The sequence below is a fragment of the Coturnix japonica genome, chromosome 4, assembly GCF_054131305.1.
Source record: "Coturnix japonica strain WE chromosome 4, WE-NBRP24, whole genome shotgun sequence".
NCBI lineage: Eukaryota > Metazoa > Chordata > Aves > Galliformes > Phasianidae > Coturnix > Coturnix japonica.
In genome coordinates this window covers 58,234,244-58,254,551 of record NC_140666.1, presented here as the reverse complement: position 1 = coordinate 58,254,551, position 20,308 = coordinate 58,234,244, and positions in this window count along the sequence as shown.

Below are 20,308 nucleotides of genomic sequence, written 5' to 3'. Positions count from 1 at the left end.
GAGTATGGGGATTTTTTTGCATTTTACTTTTGCAGAGCAATAGAGGAAAAAAAAAACAAACAACAAAACAACTGGTTTGAAGCTATCTCTAAACAGAAAGATAATATAAATCTCTCTCAAGAGGGAGAGAAACAGTAGGGGTATTTTCTCTTTTATTCCCAGAATACCTTTAATATTTGCAGTGTACCATTAATACCTCATCCCCTGTTGAATATAAAACAAGGGATCATATCACAGATTAGGAACAGGCAACTCTGAAGCTCACAGAGAAGCTGCTAGAGTTGATAGTCCTTCATTTGATGTGAAATTGATTGCAAATACAAATATCATTATTGTGCCATTTTGGTGATATGCAGCATTCTTTTGGTGAGCAGCATCTGGAGGGAACAGCTGAAGAAGAATCCAAAATTTTACCAAGAGCTTTTACAGACAGTTTCATCTTTGCCCTTATGAAGGGAACACACTTTTCCACAGTTCTCAAAATAACTCTAAAAAGAAAAAAGTTATTTTAAGCCTTTTCTTCATCCATGCCACAGGATGCTGCGCTTATTGTCCAGTTCCTTGGAACAATCTGATCCCATTTTTCATTCTTACAACAGATAAACTACAAATTGGAACTGGAAAATTTGCCACTGGTTCTCCAATAGCATTTTCTTCAATGTGTTCTATTTGATCTGGAAAATATTGGCAGCAGGAAATGAATATACCAAAAATATCACTTCCCCAGTACAGGTTCCCTAATCTGAAATAAATTATCACCAGCACTAAGTAATAAATCCTTTTTTCCTTTCAGACATGCACTCACTTCCTTTACATGACTTGATCTTCAATTTTTAGCATGATGAATCTTTTCTAATATTCTAGCCAATTATATCCACAAGGCAATGATATGATTTCTGAAGTCCATAGAAAGTGAATATGCTTTTAGGAATTAGGAACCTGCCTTCAGAGGGTCTCTGCTACTTTGTTTTCCCAGATGATCAGCCTGTAGCAGACTCCCACTAAAATGTCTCTTTCCCTGCCTTCCCTTTAATCCTAACCCATAAGCTCTCTGTCAGCTCCTCATCCATTCCCAAGTGGGGCTCCATGGACTTCAGCTGGTCATTGATACAGAAGTAATACATCCTCTCCTTCCTACACTCCAGCTCTGAGAGCCATCCCACCATGTCTAAGTGATGCCAATGTCATCATAGCTCTGTAGGCATGCACATGCCTGTAATTCCATCAGATCTCAAAGCAATTATGGTAACAGTTCGGTAAGTGTTCCCCTTACGTGTTTGTCTGTCTGCCCAGAGATCTAATTCAAACACATTCTTATTTTTTGCCCTTCCGATGTGTTTCTTACCTCAGTTTTGTAGTAACTGGATTTACACAGAAGACTCAAGATCATTATGATCTAAAGAAATATATGTATATATATATATGCATAAGACTAATTCCCAGCAAAGTGAGTTTCCTGGCTAGAGACAGTACAACAGATACACCAAAATCATTACATCTGAAATAGATCTATATCTATATATATAGATTATTTCTTCCCACAGAAGACAAAATCAGAGAGAAACTTTTAGAGTTGTTTTATACATTCTATTTTGATTGTAAAGAAATGATATTCATAACAAAGTGAATATATATATATATAAAGTATATACTGTAACTAAATGAACAACACTATACCCAAAAGTACACAAAGACAGACTATTTCATGCAGCAAAGAAAGTTACAGGACTTTAATCACTTTGAATAGTTTAAACAACTGTTAACTGACTACATCAAAAACTTCTTGGTAATTTTGCTGTGAGATTGGTTGTGTTTTACTGGTCTGAAGTATTGAATGAATTACAAACAAAAAAAAAAAAAAAGGCAGGGGGGGGGGAGAGAGAGTTGGGAAAGGTAGTAAATGAAGGTGATTACGAAAAATTTATGAAAAAAAGATATTTCAGTCTATGTGATGGAGAAGCTACCAGAAAATAATAATGTCACTAAGTTACAGAAAAAGTATTTCATAATTCAAGAATGGTGGTATCTATACTATTTGAACCTAACATGCATGCAAGTGTAGTTTTATTCACGTGTCAGAGACGCTGTTCAAGGATGAATTCAGCTTCATTTATTCCTTTATAAATAGTTGCATCAGGGTTAAAAAAAAAAAAAAAAAAAACAACAAAAAACCTGTAGCTGATGCAAAAGTAGTATTTCGTGTAATCAGAGAAAGTTCCATTCCTAGTAGAGTTGATAAAGACTGAATAAATTACAAGACAAGTTCTTAAAATATTCTAAAGTATTCATTCTATTCTAAAATCAGTATTACAAGAATCAAGCTATAAGTATTCAATTCATATTAAACATGAGATTCTGACATTTCATCAGCTACATTTGTTCAAAGCATTAAAAATGGATCTCACTCTCTAAAATACAAAACTATGCCCAAGGTCTATAATTAAATTTGCATAAGTAACCAAAACCACACTAATTTTAGCAGTAAACATCAGAAATTGAAACTATCATTTAAACTAAGATTAGTAAAGGAGAAAAAAATCTCAGTCTGAACTGGTCTAAATTTCATTGCTTAAAACTACACTGTCTCATTACAGATTGGTTTCAAATGCTAGCCATATCTTTCACCTAGTCTGGAGGAAATTTGTGTTGAAAGCCATGATTTGGCTCAGTAGGACAACTGAACAATCCAATGGCTTGCTAAAACCATGGCTAGAATATTTAGAAAAGTGCATGTTTTGTAAGTGTACATTAAACGATTTGTACAGTAACATATCACAAACTTACCTTAAGCAACTTGACAAACTTGTTGCTAGGCGTAACAAAGAGTAATTGGGACCGCACCATAGAGAACACATTTATAAATCAGAACTTTACAAAAGATGTGCAGTGTAATGTTTTCATGCCTTGAGGGTGAAGAACAAATCCAATATTTGATATTTTTTTCAAAGCATGAAAATTTAAATGAAATGTGGAGAGCTGAGGAAGATACTTTTGATTATGGTATTATTTTATTAATATTAGGCACTAGCACAAGGAGAACTCACATTCTTCAATGAATTGGCTTCAGATGAGTCAACAGATCACTAGACATTTGTTCAGGAAACATAAAGCAGAGATGTATGTTACTGTAGTACTTATTTAGTGAAAAACAGAATTAAAACCAAACTAAAAATCATATATGCTTATCCTAGTCTCAAATATTTCAGCAAATCATTACAGCAAAATTACAGTCTTTTATGTAGTACATGGAAAACATGAATTCATATATGAATGACAGTTGCGAGCACGAATACTTGATTTTATTTTATACAAATGAATAAATGCAGAAAACAATAAATTCTAATGATAAATAAGTATCTGTCACTGAACTACTTAAATAAGCACATTGGAAATTTCTGCCGTCTATCATTTGATAAATAGGTAGTCTGCCATAAGTTAAGAGGAACATACAGCATTTTCATCTGTTGGGCCTTTCCTATCAAGCAAGTTTATAATCAAGTCAAATGAAATTAGTAGTTTAAGCTGAATTCTACTTCAGCTACTGCAATTCTTCATGATTCAGGAAAGCAAATAACATGAAAAAAAAAAAAAAGAGAAGACAGTTCATGACATGAATGTATGATTCTGAAGAGTGAACAGCTGTGATTTTAGCATCTTGAAAACTAATTCTACATTTTAACTATAATTCCAAGTCATTAATACAACATAAAAGTTTCCAGATGTCTCATTTCCTATTTTTGATATGATAATGAAGCAAATGTGGTTTAGTGTCAAGCACAACTATATTGAGCCCCTCTTATTTTCCTTGAATAAGCTGCTGGTATTTAAAGGAAAACCCAAATGAGTTCCTCTTAAATGAACATATTCCTTCTGCAGAGCAAAGTGTCTGGTCATGCAGAGCTCACTACAGGATTATTGTCTAAAATGACAGATTATTTATTCTTTTTTTTCCCAGTTAAATTCTATAAAAGCTTTTAGCACTCTTTGTTTTGGTGAAGAATGTGTGGCTGACAGTTGCTGAGATCTGAGGGAGTGCAAATGTATGAACATGGTTTTATCACATTGAAGGACATCACTTAAAGTATTTCTTGGCTTCTTTACAACTCACTAACAGACAGATTAATTAGCACCAATTAAAGCAGCAGTTCTGCAACATAAATCTTTCGAACTGACACTCTCCTGACCTTGCTGGTATTTCTCATGATTATCCCTACAACAGCAACTGAATACTACATCAAATTCACAGCTTCTCTTATTGTTTTATGGACACACACAAAAAGATCTATGCCTCTGTCAATATTACACGTATGTATATATATATTTACACACATACATACGTGAAAGACTAGCTGCACAGCAGTCATACTTGTAATAAGTAATGAGGAAAAGAAAATATAAAGTGGAATACAGATCAACTCACCTTTAAGGATAACCTTTCATACTGTATTGAAATCAAATCTTAACCTTTTTCTTCAGTAGCTTTAAATCATTTCTTAACATTTCAAATCTTGTATTACTTATACTCTTTACATATGTAGGGGATGCTGAACCTCTCTATTGCTCTTCACTTCTTTCGTATATTTTTAGAGTATTAACTCAGATCTCTCTATTAACTGTAATGAAGAAGCAAACCTTTATACCATTCTGATATGCTCTCTCCTGACGCAAGACTGTTTAAACTGCAGGAAAGTATTTTTACTCCTATGATGAGAACAATACATGAGCATAGATACACATGCAAGCATCATAAAGAGTACAATCTCTTATTTACCTGATACAGCATCCCAAAGAAAATGAGAAATCGATAAAGAAGTGCGTCAAGACAGTATGGACATGGCTGCTGACTGACACTAAGGAAATACCTCAAAGATTTTTGTATCAACCACTGATTTGCTATCACTGAGAAAGTCGATACAAGTCAAGGTTGAGAAGCACCAGTTTGCAGCTTGGAAGCTTATTGTTTACAGTGCTGCTTTATGCAGAGAGCCACCTGTGACTCTACTAGGTTGCACTGCACTGAAATTGGACAGCAAGTACTGCACATTTTATTTCTTCACTTCTCGTTTTGAATTTAGCAAGATCTTCTACTATTCTTGATTCGCTAAACCTTGGCAGTTATTTTAATATTGACAATTGGAAAAAAATTGCAAGACACAGACTGTTAGTCTGACCTTTGTATCAAAAAATCTCTCTGAGATGCAGATGTTTAGACAGCAACTTCAGGCCAGGTCATCTGAAGAGGTACCTTATCCTTGGATAGGAAGCAGCATTTTTCTCTCTTCTTCTATGGAAACCAAGTGAACAATTTCCAAAATGGGGTCAAGAATGAATTTGCCATCTGCATGGAGATTTACTGCACCCTAATAAGTGCCTCTCACTTCAAGACAGGTCCTTTCATTTTACTAACATCCATATTTGTGGAGGCATTTGGATTTTGGCATGTTATGTTATGACTGAATTCAAGCTTAATATTCAACTGCTGAAGGTTAGTTCATAATATTCCTCTTCTCTACCCAGAATATAAGGTACTAAAGAAGGTGATTTGTGACAAACACTACAAGGTGACAAGCTACAGACAGTCAACAGGAAAAAAAATGGAAAATGAGAAAAAACAATTCAGGAATATTAGTTATTCTGTTGGATAGACAAATAGTGATTATCTTGCTTCTTCTGTTTAATTCAAGTAACTTATATACTTTGTTCATAGCTGTTTTGAGCTTCCACCAGAGAACATAAACTCAGACTGATCTCACTCTCTGCCTTCCCCAGATGAGACTGCATCTGCAACTGTGCAATCAGTAACTTTTCAACCATGCATAAAGAAGAATTTAGGATCAGGAAGAATAAAAGAGCAGATGCAAGTTTCTGTTTAGCAAAATGGTGACTCACTCAGTCAGAGTCCAATGTTGTTTTCTATGGCATAACTTTATGTTTTACACCACATATCACCAAGAGTAGAAACTTGAATTCAGTCTTTCCTACAGAAGGACCTTCAACACCTTCTTCAGTGCCTTCAAACCCTCTAGCTCTCAGAATGGTAACCTGCTGAGAAATATCCATCTTAGTAAAAAGCTTTCAATTTTCTAAGCACTTACAACCCTAGTGGCTTCTATCTCCTGAAAATCCTCATCAGTTTTAATGGCTGCAGAGTAATTTTCTTTCAATTCCTGCTTTTCAGTATATGATTATTAAGCATTGGCTGGAGATAAAGCCATTAAAAGGAAGTGTATTTTCAGCTTTGATTTTTTCATGAGTTAGTTTATTATGTGAAGTCTCAACGTCTATTTCCAATAATCCGATGTGATTGGTACACACTCCTCTAGAGTAAGAAAACTCTAGCAGGTATTATAAAAGGAGTAAGCAAAGCATCAAGCAACTGTGCATGCTAGTGAGAGCCATCAGAAGCATACAGAAGTGAAACATTCACAGCTACTCACTACAACAGGTACAATCTCAGTGGGCTATTAAAATTTCACAAAAACTAAATATTAAAGATTCTGTACTGTACACAAAAAACAAGTAATGTTTTAGTTGAGATTTAGTTACCCAGCAAACAAATTCATTTACATTATGTAATAAGTGAACAAGTAAGATCCAAGGAAGGACAGGAGTTGGTTGTTTCTCACATAAGAAGTTCTTGTCACTTAAGTAGTCTATCATACTTCAATATTTCTGCCAATTCAAACTGGGAGTTTGACTACTGATCTATAACATTATCATCATGTAACAGCTACTCATTTGGTTATTTTACTCACTTGCACTGAAAAGAAAAAGTGTTTACTAGTTGTTTATCTTTTAAAATAATGATGAAAAAAATACTGTCAAATTTGTCATACTGCTCTTAATACTATTTCAACTGTTTGACTGTAGCGTCCTTCAGTCTGAATAATACCGTGTAGAGTTAATACCTGCATATTATTGTTTGCAGCCATTCACAGGATATATAATCATAAGTTTACTACACAGAGTATGAAAATAAGCATTTAAAAAGCAAAGATTGATATCAGTACATAAAACCAGCAGAAAGAATAAATTTAACATGAAGTTGCAACAAGCACAAAGGAGTATTAAAATAAAAAGCTGTTTGTCTCTTTAGAAGACTTTTATTTTACATTTTCAGTAGCTGCCACTGCCTCAATGTTTTTTTTCCAGCATTCTAAATCAGTGTCTCAAGACACAAAGCATTCTGAATAGTTACAAACACTTATATATGTTCTAGCAAAAAAACAACAACAACAAAGGAATCTTGTTCACCTCCACTAATATCCACTATCCACTAATATCCACTTCACCTCCACTAATATCCGCAACAACAATACATGCCAAACAGTTTCATAGTCATCATGTACAGTACTGTCCTCACAGAATTTATTTTACATTTAAACTGAAAACTGAACAGTGATGCACCTTTCATCTATGTTAATCTTGAAAACAAAACAGTACCCTTATTTCAGACATTCTGAGACTCTAATGCAGTTTTGAAGGGACTAAAAATGACTATCTGCAACGCTGTATACTACTGTTCAAAAAAAAAATAACGATAAACCATCAGATGTAAGTTAGAACAAAGAAAACTTTTCTGTGTCAGAATAACATCACAGCATGAGATAAATATTTGGTGGATTTTCATATCAAAAGCAGTTAACAACTGTATTTATGTATGTCATATGTTGTCAGCAAACATTTACACTTTTAGATTTATGGAGTGGATTCTGGAGTTCTCCCAAAACACATACCTGAAAGATTTACCTTCAGAAAAGAGTTAAAATAGACTTTATGTTCTTTTCAACAATGCACACTTTCTGTTGGATGGAAAAAAATGTTATCTCAGAGTACATTCGACTACAGTGAAACCCCAAAATATGTGATTCATGCAGTAAGTATTTAGATAAATTACTTAATCCACTTGTTTGGACTAAATAGCCAGGGAAGATAATGAGAGAAAAATCAGAGAAGGAATGTAACTGAAAGATGCAGGAGGCAGGGTGAAAAAACAAACAAGCCTGGAAAGGAAGGAAAAGCACTCATCAGTAGGCTGCTGTGACCACAAATAAAGAACTGAGAAACCGGGACTAAAGACTGCAGGTCGGAAGTAGAAACTAGATGTTAACAACACAAGCCCAGGAAGTGGGGGAAAATGTCACACAGATGGCTTAGCTTCTAGATTTGAGAGAAAAAGTGATTTTATTCCATAAACTAGAAAATAAAGTAGTGCCTGTATGAAGAAAAGATTGCATCCAGCTGTTTAATTATGCCTGTGCTGAACTATTCCAACTTCATTGCAAAGCAAAATATCCTCTCTAGGCTCTATCACCACTGCCTGTGGGCCTAATTAGAAATCCCCAAAACAGAATCAAAGCCAGGGAAATGTTTCTGTGAAGATGTGAGAAATCTAGAGGGGACTTTACAATGAAGAGAAATCATGCCTTCAATCAGACAGAGCACACATTTGTAGTATGTCAGTCAATGAAGTTCCTCAATTACAAATAAACAAAATAATACTGCTAAAATGCTGTAGATCAAGGAGTTTAAGATACCAAAATGTGAAACCATAAGGGGGGAAAAAAAAGGCACAGAGCAGATGTTGACTAGTAACTTAAGATGCTGAAATCCCTAAAGCACAACTCAGATGTCCCAAGACATTTTACATATGAATAGTTATAGCTCATAGCTTCTAAGAAGAAAATTGTCAGTTGCTCTGTAGAGTTACAAATAAAAGCTTTAGTTGAGACTTCACAGTTCAGGAAATGAAGATTGACATAAAGTCCGTATTCTCACTGGATGATTCAAATTCTTTGTTTGAAGCATGAATTGCATTTTGATGGATCTTTAAAACAGACTTTAACTGTCCAGTAAAATCTCAGTATGATGCCTTCATATTTTATGCTTCGCATGCCCAATAAAAATAAATATATGATAGATCTGGCAGATGGTCACCAACTGGTAACAAACACGTTCCCAGGCAGAAACCTTCATCTAGCCTTCCTTCTATCCTTGTAGAAAAGCCCTTTGCATCACCTAAAAAGAGTCTAATACATGTAATAGGACTGCAAATTAGAACTACTAACAACTTAAAAGACATTCAATAATATAAAACAAAACTGAAATTAAAATACCTAGAATTTTACTTGGTGAGAACAATTTTTTAGAAGTCTTTTTTAAAATCAGTTGCTTTAGAAAAAGACACACGGGAGTAATCACTGAGCACGCTTAAATTCAAGTAAAACAAAGCAATGAAACTATCCTTGAGAACTTACTACAAACTTACTACTTCCACCTTTGCACTAAAGAATTAGTCTTTTTCTCCACTTTACAATTCCATCACCAGTGTGACATGAACTTGCTCTTTCACTTTTTTTTTTTTTTTTTAAATACATTTTAGAAGTGCTTCTAAGCATTCTTAGCTCCCCTTCTGCTATGTGGTCTCTCACTCTCTCTGCTTATTGGATTATCAAGGCATGTTATCTCACTGAAATTGTAGAATAAAAAACATAAACCACAACTAAATTTCTACTCACTATTATTCTGTTCTATGTCCTATTTTCACTTCAGTGCCTTTCATGCTTTCACAGTTTTATTACCTTCTCCAAGGTATCCAACCCTTCTTGGAATGCCAAGCACATCTAACACTCAGGTGCAATACATCCTGTCCATGTACTCCCAATACACTCTCTGTATCGCCCTATAAATCATGCAGTGTTTTTCCCATTATTATCAGCTAAACACTAAGAAATAAGCACTTGTTAGGTAGGTTTGACCATATCTGTACTGAACAAAGATATTCAGTAACAGAAAAATGATACAGATGAAGAATCAAAAGTTTGCTCTCACCCTGAGGTAGGGAGGAGTTTTCTAAAAGACAAACAGAAAAAAAAAAGAAAAAAAAGTTGTCATGGTTTTATGATTTTTTATTTTTTTTTTAATTATCAGTATTATACATCATGACATCATGTAGTTCTGGATACGTGTCCCAGAAGAACAACTCCCAGTCCCAACCTTCCCCCCACCCCTATGATCTTCTGTCTTGTCTCTGCTGTGGGTACCACATCACCTCAGCTTACTTAGAGTAAGGCCTTCAGTTTTTGTACACTTCCTCTCATTTGATGTGATTTATTATCTTCAATTGCAATTGAATTGTATTATGCTGCATTATATTGTGTTATCTTGCATTCTGATATCTTGCTAAGTAACCCATTTTTTTCTCCTCAGATCATTGCTGCTGTTCTGTTTTTCGACCTATCTCCCTACCCTTTCATAGAAAGGCCTGCATTGAAAAGTACTCCAAAGATCATTAATTTCAACTCCCCTGTGATGGGCAGGGTCACCAACCACTAAATCAGACTGCCAAATTCAGCTCTTTCCCCTTTTCCCCTTTCCTGGGATGTGGGTCTGTGGGTCCCCCTGTCCTACTAGTCACAGAACTGGGCCAAATCAGCCTGTAAACTACTGACAGAAGCACATTTTCAACAATATATATTGTGAGCCACACAGACAAAACAATATACCAGTATTCCTCCTAAAGTAAAAACAGATCAATTACTTTAAATGATGTTTGCTTAAATAATAATAATAAACTATTAAGAAGGATGATTAGTGGATTTTAAGAAGTACAATATTTTACACTAGGAACAGTTATAATCATTATTTTATGGCAAATGATAACAGTGTTACAAGTATAAAAATGAGAACAACACAACCAGATAATGTCAAGATGCACTCAACTCCTCAGTTCATTCAGTGATTGAATTTCTTTTAAAATTTAAAATAATAGACCCTGGGAGCACAGGTGGAAGCAATTCACTTGTGAGACCCCATGTCCACTTCTCTCTATACCTCGTGTAAGGGCTAGCAGCCATATGGGAAGCATCTCTATTTAGAGATTGCCTCCCTTGGAGCTTAGGGAGCCCTGATTCTCAGAAATGGCTGATTCCTTCTTTATCACCAGATTGTGACTACTGTCTTCCTTGGGATGAGCTCAGAGGGTTGAGAACAGTGAGGCAGTCTGGTTGGAGACCTGTGACTAGTGGTGTTCCCCAGAGGTCAGTGCTGGACCCAGTCTTGTTCAATAATCTACATCAGCAACCTTGATGAGGAGATATTAGCCACCCTCAGAAAGTACACCAATGATACTAAGCTGAGAAGAGTGGTTGACACACCAGAAGGCTGTGCTGCCATTTAGCAAGACCTGGACAGACAAAAAGTATGTATATGAATGTGAATTTGAGTCAATAGTAAGCTTTAGACTTAAGCTTTAGCTGGCAGGGGTGGTGTAAAAATACACAATAAACCGTACAGACATTCAAGGAAAACTCAAAGTAGAACCAGGTTGCATTCCATAATTTAACATATGCCTCAGATTACAAGGAAGTAGAAATATAACTGAGATCAGATATGAGGACAGGATTAAATTTTTCAAAAATCTGCCACAACAGACAGGGAGTTTATGATAACTTCATTCCACTTTTATGACAGCTGTAGGAGGACAAGTGATGCATGATCCAGAATAGAGCAGGAAAGGGTTAGACAGCTGCTACCTTACTGAACATAAACTTTGTGAGCAAAAACTTAGTGCATCAAAAATATTTCAACGGTCTGTAGCCAACGTTGTGAGTTTATTTTGAATTGACATTTTGCATCAGATGGGAGTTGCTTTTGTTTTAAATTCTCTGAATTCTAAAGCTAATTTTACCTTATAATTTACTTAAAACTCCTACACACAGCCCTTACTTCAAAACAAATGTGTAAAAATCCAACTCTATTTCCAACCTTTCAAAATTAGTGATTTCCATGTCAGTGCTGCTGAGAAATTCAGCATACAGATTTTTGTTTGTTTTAATCACAAAGCACTGAGCATTCAATTCAGGAGAGAGGTTAACTCTGAAAACCAGTTAATCCAGTTTCAATACTTAAGGCAGTACCAACTAGATCAGGAAGCTCAGGGCTTGTCCAGCTCAACAATAAATGCCTTTCCAAACACTGACACTACAAGTCTTCTTGGCACCTGTGTCAGTATTCACCCTCCCTATGATAAAAGAAGTTCTTCTTCACACTCAGAATTTCTCATGCTATAAATGTGGGTTCAATGCCACTCATCCTGGCACTACGCACTGTAGAACACTTTTGCTGGTTGTATTCTACACAGCCAAACCACTAACATCACCAGTAAGTTCCACTGCAAATGGAACTAACTTTCCAGACAGGTTTGTTATTCCTCACTCGTCCAGACACATCTGCTAACATGGGTATTTCAGGGGGGAAAAATGCCTTATTAACCATAGTTACTGTTGTGCACCATCTGCTTGCGTGATAACTCACGTTATTTTCAATCTGTTATGCCTTTGATAAATTGTTGCTGTCATCTAAATAGAAGTAATCACTTGGAAGAATATGGACGCACAAGTCAACACCTCAACACCTAAGCCTTACATTCATACTGAAACACTTCATCAAACAATATACGAAGAAATTAATTTTGATTTGCACAACAGTACTAAGCTTCTACTTCCATTCTTGTAAGTTAAATACATATAGCATCAAAGTTAAAAAACAAAAACAACAACAATAATCATCTGGTTCTATTCCTGAGCCTCTGCATGTAGTTTACTGGATACGAAGACAGCTTTCATTTCCTCCACTATAATTAGGGCAAAGACACACACACACACACGTAGCATTTTGTAGCATTCTACTAGCAGCTTTGCTTACCTGAACACTGAAAAAACTGAGAATTAAGGGATAAATATTATTCACCTTTTCTATTTTATAAATTAGAAAAATGTTTCTTATGTAGAAAACCCACTATCTCCTAAAAAGTTCTCACTATAATTAGAAGATACTAAAAGAAAAATCTGAAAATTTTTCCAAACAATGTAATGCACAGAATATTAACAAAAACTGTTGATTAAGTAAAGCTTAAGTAAAACTCAACATTCTTGCCCACCCTTACCTGTATTATTTTGCATTTGTCATGAGACAGGTTCTTTGACTGAATTAACCAGATTATCAAAACAAATCTAACTGAAGTTTTTCATATAATGCCTGATAAGTTTTCATAACTTTCAGATCAGATACAAGAATACAAGTGGCAACTATATACAATCTGAGACTTCCATGAGTTCTCACATTCTCACAGAATCTCTGCCTAACAGTGTGAACTTTGAACAAGCACTGAAATTCCTCAAAACATTTTTAAGACTCATCTATAAGGCAAATGATATTGTCATTTCGCAACACAGGTGACAATCTGTGTTGTGTGAAACAACATCTGGTTTCCCAATAGAAAATTCCTTTTTCACTAGTTCTACAGTCTTTTGAATTAAAGCTTCAAAGAGATTGCAAAAGACTCTGACTTCCTGGTACATGTCTGCTTGTTAGATAAGCATAAAGTCACAGTTAACTACTCAGATAAACTACTTGAAAAATCAATCATGAAATACTACAGAGATGGATAAATTAGCCATGTTTTCTTGTTTGGATTATAAAGTTCATATGAGAAGCAGACAGAAAAGATGACATCCATCACAACTGCATAACCCTGAAGAATTAATTATGTGACCAAAGCTTCAAATAATACCCCATTCATAATTCTATAAATCAACAAGAAGATCTATGACTTACTATTATATGGACGTGCTTTTTAAATAAATACATACAGAGAAAAAGGGATGTTTAAGAAATGAAAACACACTATATGCCTTAAGTCTGTAACTCTGTCTTTGTTAACTAGGCATTTTCTAGCTGTTCATCAAACTTTCAGATACATGTAAAAGCTCACATTTTGTTGAAATTATCGAGTAGTTTCAAATTAATTCACTGAATTGACAGGTCAAAATGGTGAGATCTCACAAACTGAATTTCTGAAGGAAACCAACTTCAAAAAATACATATATATTAATGGAAAATGCTAACCATCCCTTTCTTCTCCCTCAGCAAACACACAATATCATTAGGACTAACGACATGGTAACTTATCAAAATAAGCTGCAAAAGATATTTCCACAAGATGCCAATTTTGTTACTACTACAGATGCAAAATATATTACCATCTGGCTCTGAAAAATATTATGCCTCTCTATAGGCTGCTATGAGCCAACCAGGATGTTAAGGAATGAATATAACTTGTTAACAGCTTAAAGCCAGACAGGAAAAACTTCAGAAGTAGGCTAGTTCTTATTTTTTTCCAGGCAAGAGCTATCATAAAAGCTGTTAAGATTACCTAATAAAATAGTGGTAATTTTAAATCAGAAGAAAATAACATGTAGAAAACACATGTACTCAAGGATAATTAAATAGATCAGTTTAGATCAACGATTGTTTATCTGAACACTTACTGCAGAGTTAATTCTTGACAAAATTAGAGGCAGATTTTCAGCTTATGTAAATGGTCCTAGATCCATCAGAGCATGCAACACATTTTTCTGAATCGTGTCTTGACAATAACTTACAATAGTGTGTGTCTATATATATATATATATAGAGAGAGAGAGAGAGAGAGAGAGAGATAGGTATATACAAAAGAATAAAATTTGCAAGGTTTATTTGAGTAGTTCAACATGACATCCCAAATCTAACAGTCTAGCTTTCATTATCTAAACTATTTTCAGAAGGAAGAGAAGTTGATCATTATCCGTTTAGATTGAGATCCTAAGTGAAAAGATAGGTCTATGCTACATTAAAGCTCTCTGTAATACTTTCCTATTTATTTATTTATTTTTGGATAGACAACTAGATTCTCTGGTTTCTTGTTTGAAAAATTGTAACAATTCTTTATCTACCTTCTCAACAATTTGTATCAATTCAATATAAGCAACCTAGGATAGCAATAGTTTTGAACCATGCTAGTCAGGAGCCGTGGCAACAACATCTCCCAGGAGAGGCAAAGATCTGGTCAGCTTCTACAGCTAGACTCTAAACTAATTCAAGACAGATTATGAATTTCTGATGTTTGAACTATTCCAAATCAAAATAACTCAAAATAATTGAAAGAAAAATAAACACTTTCACAGACTTAGGATTGTGTTTTTGTGCCTGAGCTTTTACTTCATTCCACAATGAGATGATGCCAAACTAATTTCAAAGTCCAAACTGTTAAGCTGATTTTGTTTTACTGACTGTATTACAGCTACTTGACTGAGGTTCCTATTAGGGTACTGGGAGGTGATAATTTCACAAAGTATATGGCTTTGGGAATTGAATACACAGGCACTGTAAATTTGGTTGGAAAATAAATGATATCTGATGGAGCCTTATCAAAATGAGTCATTTTCCTGTAATATCTGTTAATCTCCTCAAAAAGTATTTCAGAAATCAGTAAACAGTTTTTCTGCACAAGCAGCAAAAGGCAAAGTTTAATTTGGACAGAACAACATCCAGACAAATAAAAGCTGTCAGAGTTGGTTACAAGAAGCCTCATTTGGCAATATAAAATTTTGAAAATTCATCATCTCTGAATTTAATTATATCTGGTCCTTAAGCGTCAGTTGAGGACAAACACACTCAAGCTGTGGTAACTCAGCTTAGCTTGAAAAATATGAATAAATGCTTTCAGCTCAACCAAACAAAAAGGTAAAACAAGTAATATCAAAGATACAACTATATCAGAACTCAGTTCTGCTCAGCAAATACAGACGGGGTAGGATTAAAATAACAGAATTGCCCAAATTCACAATTGCACTGGCACAAACATAGCACTCATACTAATAAACACCCCAACCTGTAAATAATGTGTTCATTTTCCTGACCAAAACAGATTAAACAGTATATACTTGGGAGAGGTTAAGAATTACATAAATAATAAGGAAAAAATATTTTGCTATTTTTGCTTGAAGACCCAGCAATCCTCGGGCTTCATATAATAATAATACAAAGCACTCAAGAGTTATACATCCAAACATCAAAAGCAGCTCTTGATAGTTAACAAGAAAAATAAGAAACAATACTAAACAAACAAATCTGTCTTATCATGTATCTCCAAAAGCCAGGCCTCTGTATAATCCCTCTTGCCCAAATCTGAGTTCATGGACCAATTTTGGGGAGGGGTGAGAGAGCAGGAAAATGGTTCATGTTTCCTCTTTTGCCTAGTTCTTTTTAAATAAAGTACCTCACAGGGACTTTATCTATGCAGTTCCTTTAATTTCTCTGTATTGTACTCAACAAATTATTAGTACACACCACAATATTTTCCTTGTCTTCTTGGTTAAGACTTGGAGATTGATAAGGGAAAATTCTGGAAAAAAAAAGAAAAAAGAAAAAAGAAAAAAAAATTATGTTGATCTGAGTGTTCCACAAGATCATTTTATAAGTCATAAACTGTACTTAATAATTGTATTTCTTCAGATAATATTTTTATACTTTTGTATAGGTGGGGTGTGTGTTTGCTTGTTTTCTCCTAAAACACCATAAAAACTGAAGAATGGCAGGACATGGTCTTAATTATCTTGCCATCAGTTGACTGCAGGTGTCCAGCCTGCTTTGAAATAATCACTGGCACTACCTCAAAAAGCACCAGATACACTATTTGCATAAGTAGAGAAATACATTATTATTTCTGCATTTTCCCTCCCTTTTTTGACAAATATAGATTGACAATGCTAAATGATTTTGTTTACATATTAATAGAAAAATAATCCTCAGAATTTTCTAGGTGTCATTGAGAATCTCACTAAATAACTAACATCTGTAGAAGCACTGTGGTTCATTTAATTGCCTTGGGATGAAGCTTATGCACAACTTAGCTAATTACATTTAACCAAATAATATAACGATTCTTGCAATAATTCATTCCAGATAGCCACCTGCATGCACATGCTAATACTAGCCTGTCATCTCACTCTAGGGGTAATCTTTGGTTGGACAGAACTGGGGAGGGATTAGGTCTGCATGGACATTCTGCTCTACAACTCTCCTTTTCAGAACATGCCAGATAAGATGATATCTGTAGCACAGTTTACGCTCTGTAGCTTCAAGGATATAAAAGACATACAATATGGTACCACAAAAGCCTATAAACATACTACAAAAAAATGCCTAGCAGAATTGTTGAGTCGTGATTTAAAATTCTGACATCCAAGACAAGCTAAATTTTAATGCACCTTATCTGGAAGAGAAATAAATACTTTTTGAGGCAGGGTACATATCCAACACCTAAAAAAGAAAATTAAAATAATAATTATTATTATTAAAAACAAACAAACAAACAAAAAAAAAACACACTATGAAGAATCTTTAAAGTTTATGAAGTGTAAACAGATCATATTAGTGGCCCTCTGGACCTGCTTCAAGAGCTCCATGTCCTTCCTGTATTAGGGGCCCCAAGCCTGGATGCAGTACTCCAGGTGGGGTCTCACAAGTGCCGAGGGGGACAATCACCTTCGTCACCCTGCTGACCACCCGTTTTTTAATGCAGCCTAAAACAAAGTTGGCCTTCTGGGCTGCAAGCACATACTGTTGGTTCATATCCAGTTTCTCATCCACCAGAGCCCCCTGCTCCCAGGCAGAGATCTTATTTGGGAGGAGGTCTAAGGTGATGCTTAACGGGAGGTGAGGAAATAGTAGAAATCACAGAAGCAGTGATCAAATAGAGAATGAATAACAGCAGTGGACTGATGTAATTACTGCAAAGGATGCTGGAGGAAACAAAGCCTAGTCATCCCAAGAGGAGGATTTAGACCACAGTTTAAGGAAGCCTGATGGAACGCAGGCTTTCCCACTCCCACTCCCCTAACAGAGGAGTGCTCTCATAATCATGACTAAACCATATAAAAACTTTGTAAATCTGCCTGTGTGCCATCCAGATTAAGGTTTGACTAATTCCTCCAATCCCTGGAATTACAAAAATACCTGAAGTTAAATTCACATACATTTTCCTTTCCATTATGAGCTCAAAAAGACACTAAAACTCTCTTTTCAATTCCTTTCTTCAATTCTTCAATTCCAAGATTTATCTTGGAAGAACTACCTCTTATGTATTTCAGAAAGCTAATCAGTAACAATCAATAAATCAAAAAATGTATTTTAAGGGACTACCAGCCTAGCTATAAAACTAAAAAAAAAATAATAAAAAAAAGCACTAAATTCTTTTTGAAATAGTTTCCAGTAATAGGAAGCACAAGCTGTAACTATGCTGAGTAGCTGAGAAATGCTGTGATTAAAGGAGAATTTGCTTTCTATTGGGCTCATTAAAAGTGTAAGTAAAAGGATGAAAATTACATTTCAGTTTGTAGTAATTGCATTTTGTTGACATCTGATTAGTCATGCTGGTCTTAAATGCTGACAAGGCCATTAATAAGCTAGGAATTAATGAATGAGGTAATCTAGAACGTTTCTGAGTAAATAAATCTTTAAAGTAATTATCCCCTATAATGTCATTTTAAGACAATGAGGACGGCATATTTTACTGATAATGCTTTTTTTCTTTTTTTTTTTTTTTTTTTTTTAGTACAGTAAATAGAATGAGTTTTCTTTGATTCAAAGAAACATACTTAAAAATTGCTAAAAGGCTAGCTACGTTATGCTGTTTATGGCAAAATACTGACAGGAATTAATAAGTAAGCTAATCCAATAGCTCTTTCATCTTTACACTGTGCCAAAATAATCACTGACTGAAAGTTAATTTTTTTCTACAAAATGACAGCTTAACAAAATACATATTAAACAACTGTAGAGGGGGGGCAGGAGGAGGTAAATAGAAAATTTTTTGTGTCTTAGTAAAATATAAAAAATTGTTTTATTAAGAGTTATAATAAAGCCAATTTTTTTGTTTATTCATACCTAAAAAAAAATATTCCAGTAATATTTTCCAAGTAGAATATCACACCTCAGGCAAAGTACTCTCTGGAGCAGGTAGATGAAGAAATGTCAGACAGCAATAAACTGAGAAAAATCTTCATAATAAATAAAAAATGGAAATCAACAAGATTGAGGGGTTAGGTGTTTTTTTTGTTTTTGTTTTTGTTTTTTCCCAAATTCTAATAAAAGCACGTCCCAAAACGTAACCTTTGTGCAAAGTCCTCAAAATCACAGAATGACCTGGGTTGGAACGGACCTCAAGGATCATGAAGTTCCAACCGCCTTGCCTGGCAGGGCCACCAAACTTCCACAATTACTAGATCAGGTTGCCCAGGGCCCCATCCAACCTGGCCTTGAACACCTCTAAGGACGGGGCATCCACAACCTCCCTGGGCAGCCTGTTCCAGGACCTCACCACTCTCCTTGTAAAGAACTTCCCCCTGACATCCACACAGTATCACAGTATCACAGTCTCGTGCAGGTTGGAAGGGGACCTTAGAGATCATCGAGTCCAACCCCTGGGATTCGAGCCTCTATGTAGCAGAGCGGCACTTCTACCACTTGCACCACAGGGGAGATTCAAACCCCAAGCCTCTGGTGTTGCAAAGCGGTGTTCTTAACCACTGCGCCACCAGAGGCACTTTTAATTAATTTAATCCAAATTAAATCTACCCTCTTTCAACTTAAATACATTTTCCCTTGTCCTGGTATTATCAGCTCTTTCGAAAAGTTTACTCCCTCCTGGATATGGGAGGGGAATATTGACTTAAATGTAATGATGACCGTATGCTGTAGTTATCACTACATCTAATTTCAATAGCTGTTCAGAGAAACAGTTTCTATCTTTCCAAGATAGACCATCTTTTTAAGGGTAGAGCAAAATTCCATGAACAATGCCATAATACTACTTTTCTAGCACAATAACACCAAAACAACCACTTCATCAGAATCACGATTAGAGAGGACCAATTGCTTTATTAGTAACCAGAATAGGTAATCATTAGCTCTAAGCAAGTTAAAGGCTCACAGCAAGAAAAAAAACTTCTTAAATATCTGGAATGACTAACCCTAACATCAAAAGCATCAATCTTAGACTGTTTTTGCCACTAATTCATACCTGTGAATTCTGGACAGATTTACTGCCTGTTTTTAATGAAGATTCTTAGTATTCTGTCCATAGCACCCTCTGCAGTTTCACAAAGATTTGGGTTTCAGGTGGTACTCTCCATATAGATCTGCTGCCAGTAGCAGAGTACGCAATAACATGCTTTCGCATTGGCTCTCCTCTGAAATATAGATAAAATAAAACTCCTTTCCCTTTCATTTTGATTTGACAGACTGCAATTTCTTTTACCACATTACATTCACCAACCACTCTGAGTTATCACCAAAGACTATGAAACTAGTTTTGATAAAGATAAAACAGATTAGCAGACTTCTAGGCTGTATGGCCTCAGGACTGTGGGGAAGTTGGGGGGGTTGGGGGGGGAAGGGGAATACAAGTTTCAATTATTAACTGTTA